The sequence below is a fragment of the Lycorma delicatula genome, chromosome 10 (genome assembly GCF_047948215.1).
Source record: "Lycorma delicatula isolate Av1 chromosome 10, ASM4794821v1, whole genome shotgun sequence".
In the NCBI taxonomy this organism is placed as follows: domain Eukaryota; kingdom Metazoa; phylum Arthropoda; class Insecta; order Hemiptera; family Fulgoridae; genus Lycorma; species Lycorma delicatula.
This window is the reverse complement of record NC_134464.1, coordinates 44,045,058-44,058,094: the sequence shown is the minus strand read 5'-3', so window position 1 is coordinate 44,058,094 and position 13,037 is coordinate 44,045,058. Positions and strand designations below refer to the sequence as shown.

General features: G+C 33.9%; 1 long non-coding RNA gene across 1 annotated transcript in view; it reads left to right on the top strand.

The window, feature by feature from the left end:
- The window catches only part of LOC142331540 (uncharacterized), an 88,946-nt gene that overhangs the window by 61,678 nt on the left and 14,231 nt on the right, over positions 1–13,037 (top strand). The window lies entirely within an intron of this gene.

Here is a 13,037-nt window from a genome sequence, read left to right as displayed (position 1 = left end):
GTTAATTATTCTAAGTATCAGTCCAGAATAATTATATAATTAAAATAAGTTTAAATAGTTATAAATTAGAAAAAAAGGAATAAAATGTACCATAACAATAATATTAACACTAATTGGTTTTTATTGTAATATATTTCAAAACCAAACATATTCATTAATATTGGTATTTTCTGAACCTAGATACCTAACATTTCTAAATAAATTTTGTTTCATAAGTTTCACAAATATGGGAACATCATAGACAGAATCAAATTTAAAGAAAAATGCAGGTTGCTCTAAGTTAAAATGAAGTAAGTTTTTTTTTGCAGATTTACAATCTATGTATTTAAAAAAAAAAAACTTTGACAGAAATAATTTTATCAACTCTGTATGTTGTTATGTACACATATACCACATATGGGTGTGGCTGAAAGCAATGAGGAAATTTATTTTTATTTACATTGAACAGCACTGAAATAGTTAATATCAATATACCCACCCAATTATGAAACCGTTTCTCAATGTTATTCATTTCTCTCAAACTTATTATTTTTATTAGAAATAAAATTTAAAAAATAACTTAATTTACAATTTTTTGAAAAATTAAATGTATTTTATCATTCCAATGTTAAAATTAATTTTGGCTTTGTCTTTTAATTGTTTTATGTACAAAATAAATAAGTGAAAAATAATTATAAGACTTAAGTATTATCATATTTAAAAAGTTATGCAGTTTTTTACAAATAGTAAAAATAATCAGCAAAATATGTTAAGTGGCATTACAGAAATAAAAACTAAGGCAGAAATGATACTGAAATTTCCTGGAACTTGCATAAAGCTAAAATTAAATTTCTCACTTAACAATTAAGTCGAAACACATTTTCCCTCTATGATTTTTTTATTATTTACATGCTTATTTTCTTATCTAAACAAATATTACAAAATAAGTGCTTCTTCGTGACAAAAAATAATTCCTCTTCAACTGGGTAAACAGTGGATTAAAATCTTTAAAGATACCGGTGTTCTTTGATAGTTGGGTTTTAATTAACTATACATCTTAGGAATACTTGACCTAAGACTACACTTCATTTACATTCATACAAATCGTCGTCTTCATTCATCCTCTGAAGTAATACCTTTACTGGTGGTTCCGGAGGCTAAATGGGAAAAGATAGAATTCCAATATGTACAGGGTTTTTGTAACTTAAAAGTTAGTTTTTATAATAATCATCTAGAAAATGAATGTATGCAAAAAGTTAAATATTAATTAAAAATAAATCTGAGGTGTTTTTTTCTTAAGACTGCTATCAGAAATTATTTTTCATCGAAAAGTTAAAAAAGAGCTATTAAATATAAAAATTAAGCATTGAATTTCAAAACTTTTTTGGCTGCACCAGTCAAGTTTGCAATTCATTTTAGCCTCTATTTGTACCTTTATGATAAAATAATTTCTTTTCATTAAATTTTTTTTTTTCATTTTGGGAACTTCTACACTCAAGTGGAAGTATTCGGGTAAAATTAATTTTTAAGAAATTAATCCTCGGTGATAATAAATTTAAAAAAAGATTTTTTTTTAAATTCTTTAAAAAATACAAAGTTACAGCTATAATCATTTATGTATGTATGTATATATATATATATATATATTTATAAATTAATGTTTGGTGAGTTGTGCACTCCCTCACGAAGGTTTCAGAATTAATTTGGATTCACTAAGTGGAGCTGGGAGTTGAGATATTTTGAAAAGTTTTATTTATAGTCCAATTTGGTTCATATTCAGAATATGTGTTACTTACATGGAAAGAAATACCTCTGCAAAAATTAGACCCACTAGATGGCACTGTGGTTGAGATATTTGGAAAAATTACATTTATGGTCCGATTTGGCTTACATTTAGAATAAATATTAGTTACTTGAAAAGAAAAAGTTTTGCAAAAACCATACCCGCTGGGTGGCACTGGTGTCAAGATATTTACGAAACAAATTTACTAACAGAATTTTTTTTTCTATTTATATAAAAGGCAGTATTCGTATGTGTGTTCACTATTACTAAAAAACTGTTGGATCGATTTATGCGCGGGGAAAAAGCAAAAACAGAAAAGGGGGAAAGGGAAAAGGAATTAAGGAAGAAAAGGAAGTAGGGAAAAAGTGAAAGGTTAAATTTTATATATATACTCAAATCGCTGCTAGTTTTAAATAAACAGAGTTGCAATTTTCTAGAAAGGGGGTGAAAATATTTGGCTAATTTTTTTTTTTTCCTGAGAATTGCTAAAGAGTAAGGGTTATCAAAAAATTAAGATTTTTACATTTTAAATACAATGGGTAACTTGCAAGATGTATATAAATTTTAAATAATTTTTTAAAAATTAAAAACATATTTTTTGTTTTCACAGACCACTGGATTGGGATAGGCAAAAAAGGTTTTTGTGATTTTTAGGCCTATTGATGTAGAAAATATAGATAAAAAACTCTCATTAACTCCTTTTCTCAAGAAAGACGTAGCTAAAAAGGAAAAAATTTATTAAGGCATTTTTTTTAAAAAGGGGTGAATATTAAAACTTTTTTGGTAATTTGTAATCTTGATTAAAAAAAAATCAACTTTTGTAAGAAAACCTTTTGCTGGTGCCTTAGTAAAGATTTGGAATATTATTTCATCCAAATCACCCTCACCACTTTTTCTAATTTTTACAAAAATTTAATTCAATCTTTCCCTTCAAAAGTGTACTACCTGTCTAGAAAGTTTGAAGGAAATTGATCAGTGGAATCCAGATTTTAAGATCAAACACAGGCCACATATGTTTGTACGTACATATGCACAAATGTCCATCTGACAAAAATAAATTTATTGGACTTGGGAGCACTGAAATAGGAATTTTATTTGCAGATCATTTACTATCTATTTTTCTTTAGACATTCAATGTTATCATTATTAATGCTGATTGATGTATTTAAACTATTGATAAAAAACCTTGGTTTTTTGTAGTATTATCTATTTCATTATACTTTTTTTTGGGAGCCTGGTAACATGACATAAATACTGTGGGAGCTAGGAAATAAGAACTTTACCTGAAAGATAGTGGATCATATCTATAAAATTATGCTTTTATAATTATTAATAAAATTCATTACTTTGTATAAAAAAATATATTTTGATTATAATTAAAATATTTATTACAGTATTTATAAGAAAGTATAATATATTATATTGGTGACTTTTATTTTTTATTGATAAGATTAATGCAATATTTTTTTAATTGTTTTTTTATCTCAAGTATATTTGATAAAATGATGACAATTTTTAATCTGAAAACTAACATTCACTCCTAGTTCCACCTTTTAGTTAGAAATGTAACCTTCCCATCATTTAATCAAACTATAGATATTAAAAAATTTGGGTAATATAAAAACAACTCATTATGAAAATACATCAGAAAGTACATATCATAAATACTATACCAAATTTTATTATTATTAATGAACACTTGATTCTTTTTTTTTCTTGATGAATTAATCATCGCAGAAGGCTTGAAGCTTGTATGTAGGAATTTGGAAATGAAAACTTGTAATATATGAAAAACATCTTGTCTGACCGGGATTCAAACCCAGGACCTCTGGACGAAAGACCAAGATGCTACCACTCCATCACGGAGATCGGCAAAGTTTGACATGGATTTGTTTTATATTTTTCATTCACTGGTTAGTCCCAGCTCACACCAGCTTGATGATATGATGAGATCATCATCATGATGTGAACACTTCCATAAATACTGACAAATGTTTTACATTATTTTTAATTAATAATAATAATAATAATAGTTCTTTATTTATATAAATATTCACATATATTATTAATTTAGATATAAATAAAATTTTGATCTTTATAAAGAATCTTATTAATATTTAAAATAATATCTAACAACATTTAAACATTATATTCAGGTAATTTTGAATAATCATTTAACCGTATACAAATACAGCCAATATCGGTTGACAATACAGTGTTATTAAATATTATATAAAATATTCATTACTATGTTTTAAAAAGTCATATTTAATAATGACCAAATGACGCATGTTGAAAGTTGTTAATGCAGTTCTAAATAACAAATTTGAAATTTGATAACTGTATATTGAAGGATTTTTTAAAGGTGAACAATCAGGGTGGTTAATATCTCTTCCGTAGTGGAGTAGAATTAAAATATGTTCCAAAGAATGAAAAACATTTAATAAAATTGTTAACAAAAGGTTATGGTATAGCAAAAAACACAGTATTTAACTGTATAATTCAAGTTCCATTATACAGCACAATGCATGGATTAGACTGCAACTTAATAATTTGAGATTTATAAAAGGCTGCCCACTAATGTCAACATTTTTGAAAACTAAACCAACAAGAAAATTTACCTTTTTTTTATGCATAGTATAATGGATAAGTAGTATATAATACTATAATAAAGTATATTATTAATCTCAATGTCTTATTCAAAATTATTATCCTATATTTTAATAAATGCATTACATGGGATGTTTAAAATAGTTTAAAATTCAGTGTTTTAAAATTCTGGATTTGTTACATGTGATTAGTAATACAAGGTTGCATGCAATTCGAACACATATGTTCTAAGGATCTATAGAGTGTAAGCGAAGTCTCAACTAGACTATGGCTCAGTTTTGTACCTCCCTCTAAAAATTTTGGACGGTTCTAAAAATGTTTGTTCCATCCGTAACAGTTTTTCTTGACTGCAAACAGGTGGATTTTGGTTTAGCCCAATTGTCAGCTTGTCAGGAGAAAGTGGTGTGCGTTCTCAAATGGAAATATTTGGGACTAATTGATAATAGTTTATATGCCATTAAAACTAGTTAGTAATGTACAATAGTTTAATGCCATAATTGGTATGTGCAAAGCACTTAATGATTCCTCTGACTGAAAAGTTACTTCGTTGAACAATTTTTATCACTGAAAATGTGATTTATAGGTAGGTTTAGTGCTGGATACCTTTTTCTCTGCTCTACTAGGGATGGATCTGTATTAAAGTTTAGCACTGCCCAAGCAGAGTGTCCCTTGACTCTAACGATCCTCCCTACCCGCCGGCTGTATGTCGAGTACGGTAGTTCGGCTCGCCGGTTCAGATCTTTTGAGATTTCTTCTTTTCATTGCCTCTAACAAACCAGAGTGGGGTAGTCCGGGCCCGACTGTCATTCCAGGGCCCCTCTCTGACGGCCGGGACTCGGTCTTTTGGATTGTTTTTTTTTTAATCCCTATTCCTTTATCTGTTTCCTCTATTCATTTCCTGATTTTTCATCATATTTTCTGTACGGGTTAAAACTATCCATAGAGAGTTTCTTTTTATCTACCATCAATTTCTGCTCATAAACTTATCAGGGTAAGATGATTGCTGTGGGTTTCGTCTTTGTTTGCCACCGGCCAACTAGAAAGTAGTAATCCGGAACCGTCTATGTCATTCCCGGAACCCTCTCCAGCCGTCAGTTGTCTTTTAACCTTATATCAGTTCTGGAGCCAACCCTTCCTATCTGATTCTTTCGTATCTAATATTACGGTAATCACGTTCTCTATTTTTTTCCATTCCTGTGTTTCGTGTAGCACGTAGCTTATAACCGTATCTGGGGTAATATCGTGATTTGTTCTCTTACTCTTATGTCCAACCACTTATCACAAACGAAGAGTATGTGCTGTGGCAAGTCATATAATCCACAGTAAATAGAATTATAAAATTCTCTTTTCTTGAATTTGTTAAGATAGTCTCCAAATTCCCCATGGCCAGAGAGAGACTGGGAAATGTAACATCCCACTCCCCGTGGCCCCTGTCCAACCTTGGGCGCAGTCTGGTTATCAGTAGTTTCGTCCACAATCTACCATGGGCTGTATCCCACATCGTCTGCCACTCTTGTAATAGCATTTCAGCCGCATCTTGGCGATTCATATATTCGTTTACGCTTCCTTGTCAGAAGATAAAGCGGCGGGATCCCCGCAAGGACTCTCGCCACGACGGTGGGCACCGTTCTGTAAGCCGAAGAGATTTTTAGATTTAATCTTCTTTGTAATTTATTCAATCTTCTTATATTCCTTTGTGTATTAAAATCTGTGTACCACGCGGGAGTCGCATATAGTATGATAGATGACACAGCAGTCAATATCACTTTACGTTTTGATCCTTTGGAACCCCATTTGTGTCCCATCAGTCGACCTAGAGAATTTATTGTTTCTTTTTCTTTTATCGTAATTTCTTCGATGCTTGTTGTATCCTCCTGACTGTTGAAACCAAATCCCTAAGAATTTCGCTTGCTTCGTCATCTCTATTTGGTGATCATCCACGCTGACACGGATATTTCTAATTTTTCTTCTGCTAGTAATCGCTAAAACCTGTGTTTTTTTTAGATTCCAGACTAAGATCGCGGTCTTTGAGCCATCTGTTTGCCAGCTATATCGCCAAGTTTGCTTTCTGCTCGACTTTATCTTCGGTCCAACCTGACACCAACAGTGCCAGGTCGTCGGTATAGGCCAATGGGGAGACTCCCGCCGGATATCTTAAGTTCAAGATACCGTCAAAACAAATTTTCCAAGGGAGAGAGCTTAGGACAAAGCCTTGTGGGACTCCCCCCTTGCATTTGCAACCGTACTTCGCCGTCCTCAGCAGTAACAATCAACTCTCGTTCACTCAAAAGGTCACAAATGACTGCACGGATATATGCACTTATATTTCTTTGTTCAAGTTCGTCCGTCACTACAGCCCAGGGGAGGCAATTAAACGTGTTGCGTACATTCAGGAAGACCATCAAGGGAATCTTTGTCTCCTCCAGGTGCTCGCTCTACACGTATCCACCCACGACACCACTCTTCTCAAGGCGTCGACGGTGGATCTACCCTGTATAAATGCGTTTTATACTACTCTACCGTCTGTCGGTAGAAAACATATAGGCCGGAGTGCCGACTCCGTATTCTTTATTTATTGTTTGGGGATTAACTTCTAGTTTTCCATGTTTTGGAAAAGCTGCCCCTCCCCAGCGCTCGTTAAATACTTCTGTAACTGTCCATGTATATGTCTTAGTCAGATCTTTTAGCAGGATACCTGGCACCCCATCAGAATCTGGACTTTTATTGGGGTTAATACGGGTAATTGCCCATTGAAGTTCGTCCGTGGAAAAATGTCTTCTATCGAACCCTGGTTTTATCACTTGTTCTCCTGCTCTAATAATAAATAGCCTTTCGATCGCTTGCTGAATCTGTTCCCATGTAAGCTGCGGGAGGGGCGCACCGAACCTTTTCAAAGCAATCCTGTACGCCCTACAGGATTGTAGGGCGTACAATACGTTGTCTTCCAACTTTGATACTAAACGCTTCCATGCGGCGCTTTGGGAAGGTTTGATCGCTGCACAAAATTCTTTGCGGGAATTTTTATACCGGATTTCAACCCGCGTAACCTCGTCGAACCTGTTCCTTCTAGCTCTTTGTAATTCCCTGTGAGCTGCCAACATTGATGCTCTCAGTATCTCGATTTCAGGCGTCTACCAATATATGTTCCTTCTCTCCCGTCCTGGTGGTGGTCTAAGTCTAACACATTCTTCAAGCATGATAGTAAGGAAGCCATCCGGACCTCTGTCTCTTGTTGCGTTCATTTTTCCTTCTACCTCCTGAGCAAAAGCGCATGATTGAATCATCGTAGGCTTCCATCTTTGTCCCAGGCTGATTTCAAAAAAGATGCAAAGATGGTCACTCGTGAAATGTTCCTGTAATAGGCGCCATGAAATTAGCTTCCCAACACTTTTGCCCGAAATAGCCGTAATGTCGACTACCGAACCCCTACCACAACCCGCGAATGTGCAGAGATCCCCGGTGTATTAACGACCTCCAAGTTGAGTGCATCTAACAGTACCACCATTTCGTAACCACGTCGCGTGGATTTGGTGCCACCAAGTTCGAACGCTTCACCGTTAAAATCCTCCGTAAGGATTATCGGTTTTCTTTCCGCTTTGATCGTATCTTCCTACTCGTTTAGATATTCTTCATATCTATCGTCGTCACAATTTGGCGATATGTATCCGCAAATGATTACGCACACAGACAGTCTCATTGTTATAATGCCCCTACCGTATTTAATACCAACGGTTTGACACATTCCTGACCGTAGTATCCTGCAATTCATCTGTACACCAGTTGTCAGAGATAATCACTTGATACTTGGTTCAACAGCCAGTAAAATATCCACATCTCGATCGATAGCCGTCTTTCAAGCGAGGTCATGTGCCGTCGTCATTCTATCCATGATGAGTTGAATAAATTGTTTGTTCATTTCACATATCCGGCCTCCGGTCCGGTGTCCAATTTACTGCAGTTTTGGCATTTCTGCGGTTCTAGACATTCTTTAGCGCGATGCCCGTCGCCGCCACAATTGTAGGGTAATGAGGTGCGATTTGGACCTTTGAAATTTCTGGATAAGTGTCCCGTACTCCAACATTTATAGCATTTTACCTCATCTCTATTGATTTCGACTCTGTAGGAATGCCAGCCCACTTTTATTCTAGGTATGCTCGACAATAATTTTGCGTCTCTAGTTAATAGTAGGACAGTCGCCTTCTGTGTGTACCCAAAAGCGGATCTCATTGCTGCAACTCGGAGTGGGATATCCAGACCAATTTCTTTCTTGATCGCCATAGCAATTTCGTCAATCGTTGCATCATCAACAAGATCCTTAACATAAAAAGCCGTCTTACGTCCTCCACACGGTCCATCCTCGACTACCGCATCCGCGACATTAGCCGTTAGTCTTGTTTTAACCTCGTTTCGTTGTGGAATTGACCACACGAATCTCCAATATCTCATGTATGCCTTTTTTGATTGAAAGTATATCTTCAGCTATACCTCCATCAATACTTCCTTTGACTTCCTTTAATAAGTCCGTGTACATCGTTACAGCTTTCTGAACTTTGACTATCGATGAGGGAGGTCCTTGAGTCATATTCTTTTTCGCCTCTTTCAGTACGGTAAAGTTGTCATCTGTTATCACATTTGTCTGATCTACGAATCCAGTATTCCAAAGCTTTGCACTCATTATCCCTCATTCTGTCGTGCTGCACATAAAACTCGAGCCTACCACTTTCAGCACTGCGGATTCGATGCAGAGCCCTTATAAGATTTCTAGTCGTATCTTCACAATTCTATTCAGTCACAATCACAACGGTGACGAAATTGTCTATGTCATTGTCTTCGGGGTAAAATACATCTGTTCTTCTTAAATCCCTAAGCACTATACTGTTTGGTATCTTTGTGCCCGTATCTAACCTCTTCATTGTTTTAGGGACGGACTCTCGTATAGTCTTCATAAACAGGCCATTTGTCCAATGATCATGCGACAAGAGAAAAACTTGGGTACCTTCCACCTGTTCATTGAGGAAGCCATATGTGACGCCCACCCGTTTGAATATATCTTTCGGCCAACGAACGTTCATGACTTCTTCCAATTTTCCAATATCACCTGATTCCAAGACGTTTTCTACTTTCTCTTTGATCTCGGCTCTGTTTGACCTTTGTTTATCTTCAAGGTTTTGTCCGCGTTTCATCTGAGTATCACTGCTCTGGCTAAAAATCGGGTTCGCTATTTCGTATAAGGTATACATCGTAGTTTTTACATCCTTAGCAAATTCTAGTACCTGATAAGATCGCTCTCGTCGTCTTTATCACCTTTGATATCTTTTGCATTTTCTCCCTTCTCTTGAGTTTTGTCGCCTTTCTCCTTATCACCTTTCGCTGAAGACGGTCCGGGGGCCGAAACATTAGGTATTCTTGATCTTCATTGCACCTCCCCGCACACTGGGAAATTGGTCAAACTTCTCGACGCTTTGGAAGGCTGTTCTGCCATTTTCTTAAAAACGGGTTACGATAAACAAAACGTAACCTCAGATTCTTACTCAGCATCGAAAAACACTTGAAATCGACACTTCACAGGGTAAATTCCGGGGGTGGTCAGTTCGCGAGGGGGGGGGGAATTCTGTTGGGGGTGTTGGGTGGTTGTAATTTGTATGATTCCAAAAGTGAGGTCGGGATTTTTTTTGTGCAAGGGTCAAACGGTCGGGGATTACAAAGGATTTGGCCAGGAAAGGATTTTTTTTGGGAGAGTTTGGTGGAGTTTTTTTGGTTTGGGAGTTAGGAGGTAGAGGAGGCCTGGATCAGTGGAGATCCTGGAAGATTTGGGTCTAGAAGGGACGGGTAGCCAGAAAAATGTAAAAAAGGAATCCCCCTTATAATTGAGATGGCTAGGACTTAGAATATTTTAACCTCAAATGCGAAAAATATTCAATGTACTGTTTACTACAACTAAATGACGTCACACACTTGTACTATTGTGTCTTTCAACTTAGAATATTTTTAACCAATTACAAGGTTAAATTCGACCAATTTCCTACACTACAGTGTAGGAAAAAAATGAAAAATAAAAATAACTAAATAGTCTGTCGTCCGAAACTCACCAAATTACATGTTTATATCCATTAATCATACACCAACAAAATCCAATCCAAAGAACCTTAAAAATCACCAAAAAACCAGTCCAAAACACCAAAAACAGCGGAGCAAAACTACACACGTCTGATCACTTGTGCAATCCCAACTCAACTCTAGGGCTGGATACTGCCCAATATGTTGGCAACGTCATCTGGATACTTGTATGTTATGCCATTGTCTGTCTAGTAGTCCTGAGATAGGAGGCACTGAAATCACCCTCAGTTACCTTCCACACAATAGAAGTAAGAGTAATTCGGCACAGAGAAATAACTATTAGTTCACTTGCCGATATATTTCCTACATTTCTATAATGTAGGAAAATCATCATTAAGAATTCACAGATTTAAATCTTATTTAAGTTTCCCACTAACATATCCTTTGGCAGAACATAAATTACAGCTCCAAGAGTCATGATGACTAAAAATCCCCTTTTATTAAATATCAAGACAGAGTCTGGGAGAATAAGTCTCTGACGTCGTAATCTATAGTTTAGAATGTGGTGGGAGGTATAAAGTACAAATGTCAAGAATAAAGGAATTGATACGTGAATGATGGTAGAAGGGATGTGATTAGAAAAATGTATTAAGTTAACTGCCAATGTTGCTTTTCAATAAATTGCTAAACTTTCACAGTCCTTAACAATGATTGAAAAACCACATCAAGATAACCCTTAATAGGAAGTTGATCTCATAATCCCATAATTTTTCAAATTTGTTTTACATGAGTCTCTGATTGGTTAGAGCAAAAATAGCTCATAAAATTTTATTTTGTCTAGTGAATGCTTTACCTCTGCTAGTTTCTTCAGAAGATGGTTGTAATTAATGAAATATATAAAGTTATTATTAAGAACCTCCTATCAAAATCCTTAAAATGCAAAAATCACAAAGTACACTATAACTTTGTTAAAATTTTGAATTTGTTTTTCCATGTTAGATGATTGTTTACATTAAATTCGTATGATATTGTAAAGGAAGGAAAGTAAGAGAAACATAGATTATGCAATAGATGAACAGAAAGAAAAGGTAAACACAGTAATTAGAAGAATTCGTTAATTGCTATAAATTTAAATAGCCAGAGAAATAAATAAATATATGACAAAAAAATAAACAAAACAAGATTATGAATAAGAAGGAAACTATATTATTTATGGCAATAAAATTAAAAAAAAGAAAACAATAATAAAAATAAAATTTATTCTTAATTCAAAGTACAAAATTGTTATGTAGAATCATTTAATAAAAACATCAAGATAAAATTAATAAATAAATTGTTAAATACAAAAACACTAAATACTAGTAATAAAGGAGCAAATTCTTGTCTTTTAATATACACATAATCAGACATGACAATTTATATTTCAAATTATAAAATAGAAAATATATTATTATATTGCAAATATGTGCACTTCTACATCCTTACATGCAACAGAAAATTAAAACAGTAAGTATCCTTGAAATAAGTAAATTTCAATTTCAAGCATGTTTGATATGCCCTCAGTGAATCTAATAGATCCTTCTCCATAATAATCAACTAGCAATTTACTTATATTCAATGGCATGATAATTGAGATTAATAAGTAGCATGGGCCATATATTTCTTATGGTAGTTTGGAACTAAAGGACCACTTACAATGAAAACAGTAACCTATCATACTGCTATCAAAATTTGTTACAAAAAATTCACACTAAATAACACAGTAGTTTTTCTTTTATTTATTAAAAAATTATTAATCTATAATATCATGTCTATTTTTTAATAACTTTATAGGAATTTAAAACAATGAAAGAATTACAAATGTCTGAAAAGTACCATAATTTTAAAATTTCATTAATTGAAATATGAATATTAAGTTTCATCTTTCTTTGTACTTTGATATTTCACACAAATTTAAATTTATTTCACTTTACCACTCTGTACTAGCAGTTTTGCATTAAATAAAACCTGCTGTATTTGCTGTAACTTTCTATCCTAAAGGTTTTCTTTATAAAATAATGTAAATTTAAATTTTCAGTGCCAAAGATTTTCCAGAATCAAAGAGGTTTCAGTTTTTTTGATGCTTGAGCTTGAAACACTCAAGAGAATTAAAAGAGGTTTGATCTCAACCTGCAGATAGGTAACCTTCTTATCAAACTGTGCTGTGTGTATTTTGTTCTGCTGATCACCTGATCACCATAAATTATTACTCTTCAAAGTTTACAAAGTATAACACATAGGTGTGCAGTAGTATTAGTTTGAGTATCTGAAGTAATATTGGTACTTCTAATAGTACATTGGAGGGGATAGTGTACTGTATCGACATCATAGATAGCATGAAAACAGACATCAGTCCAACAATCCATCCTCCAACCTGTGCATCAACTGACCTTTCTAAACTTGGAAAAGTAATATATTTGTAAATGATTCCATTCTAAACACATAAAAACCTGAATTACAGGATTAGAGAGCTCAAAAAGAGAAGATTGTAAGCTAGATCAGAGAAATGAAAGCTGAACTATGTTTTTAGAATTTTGTTCTAAGAATAAGCTAATGATTATGGAACACT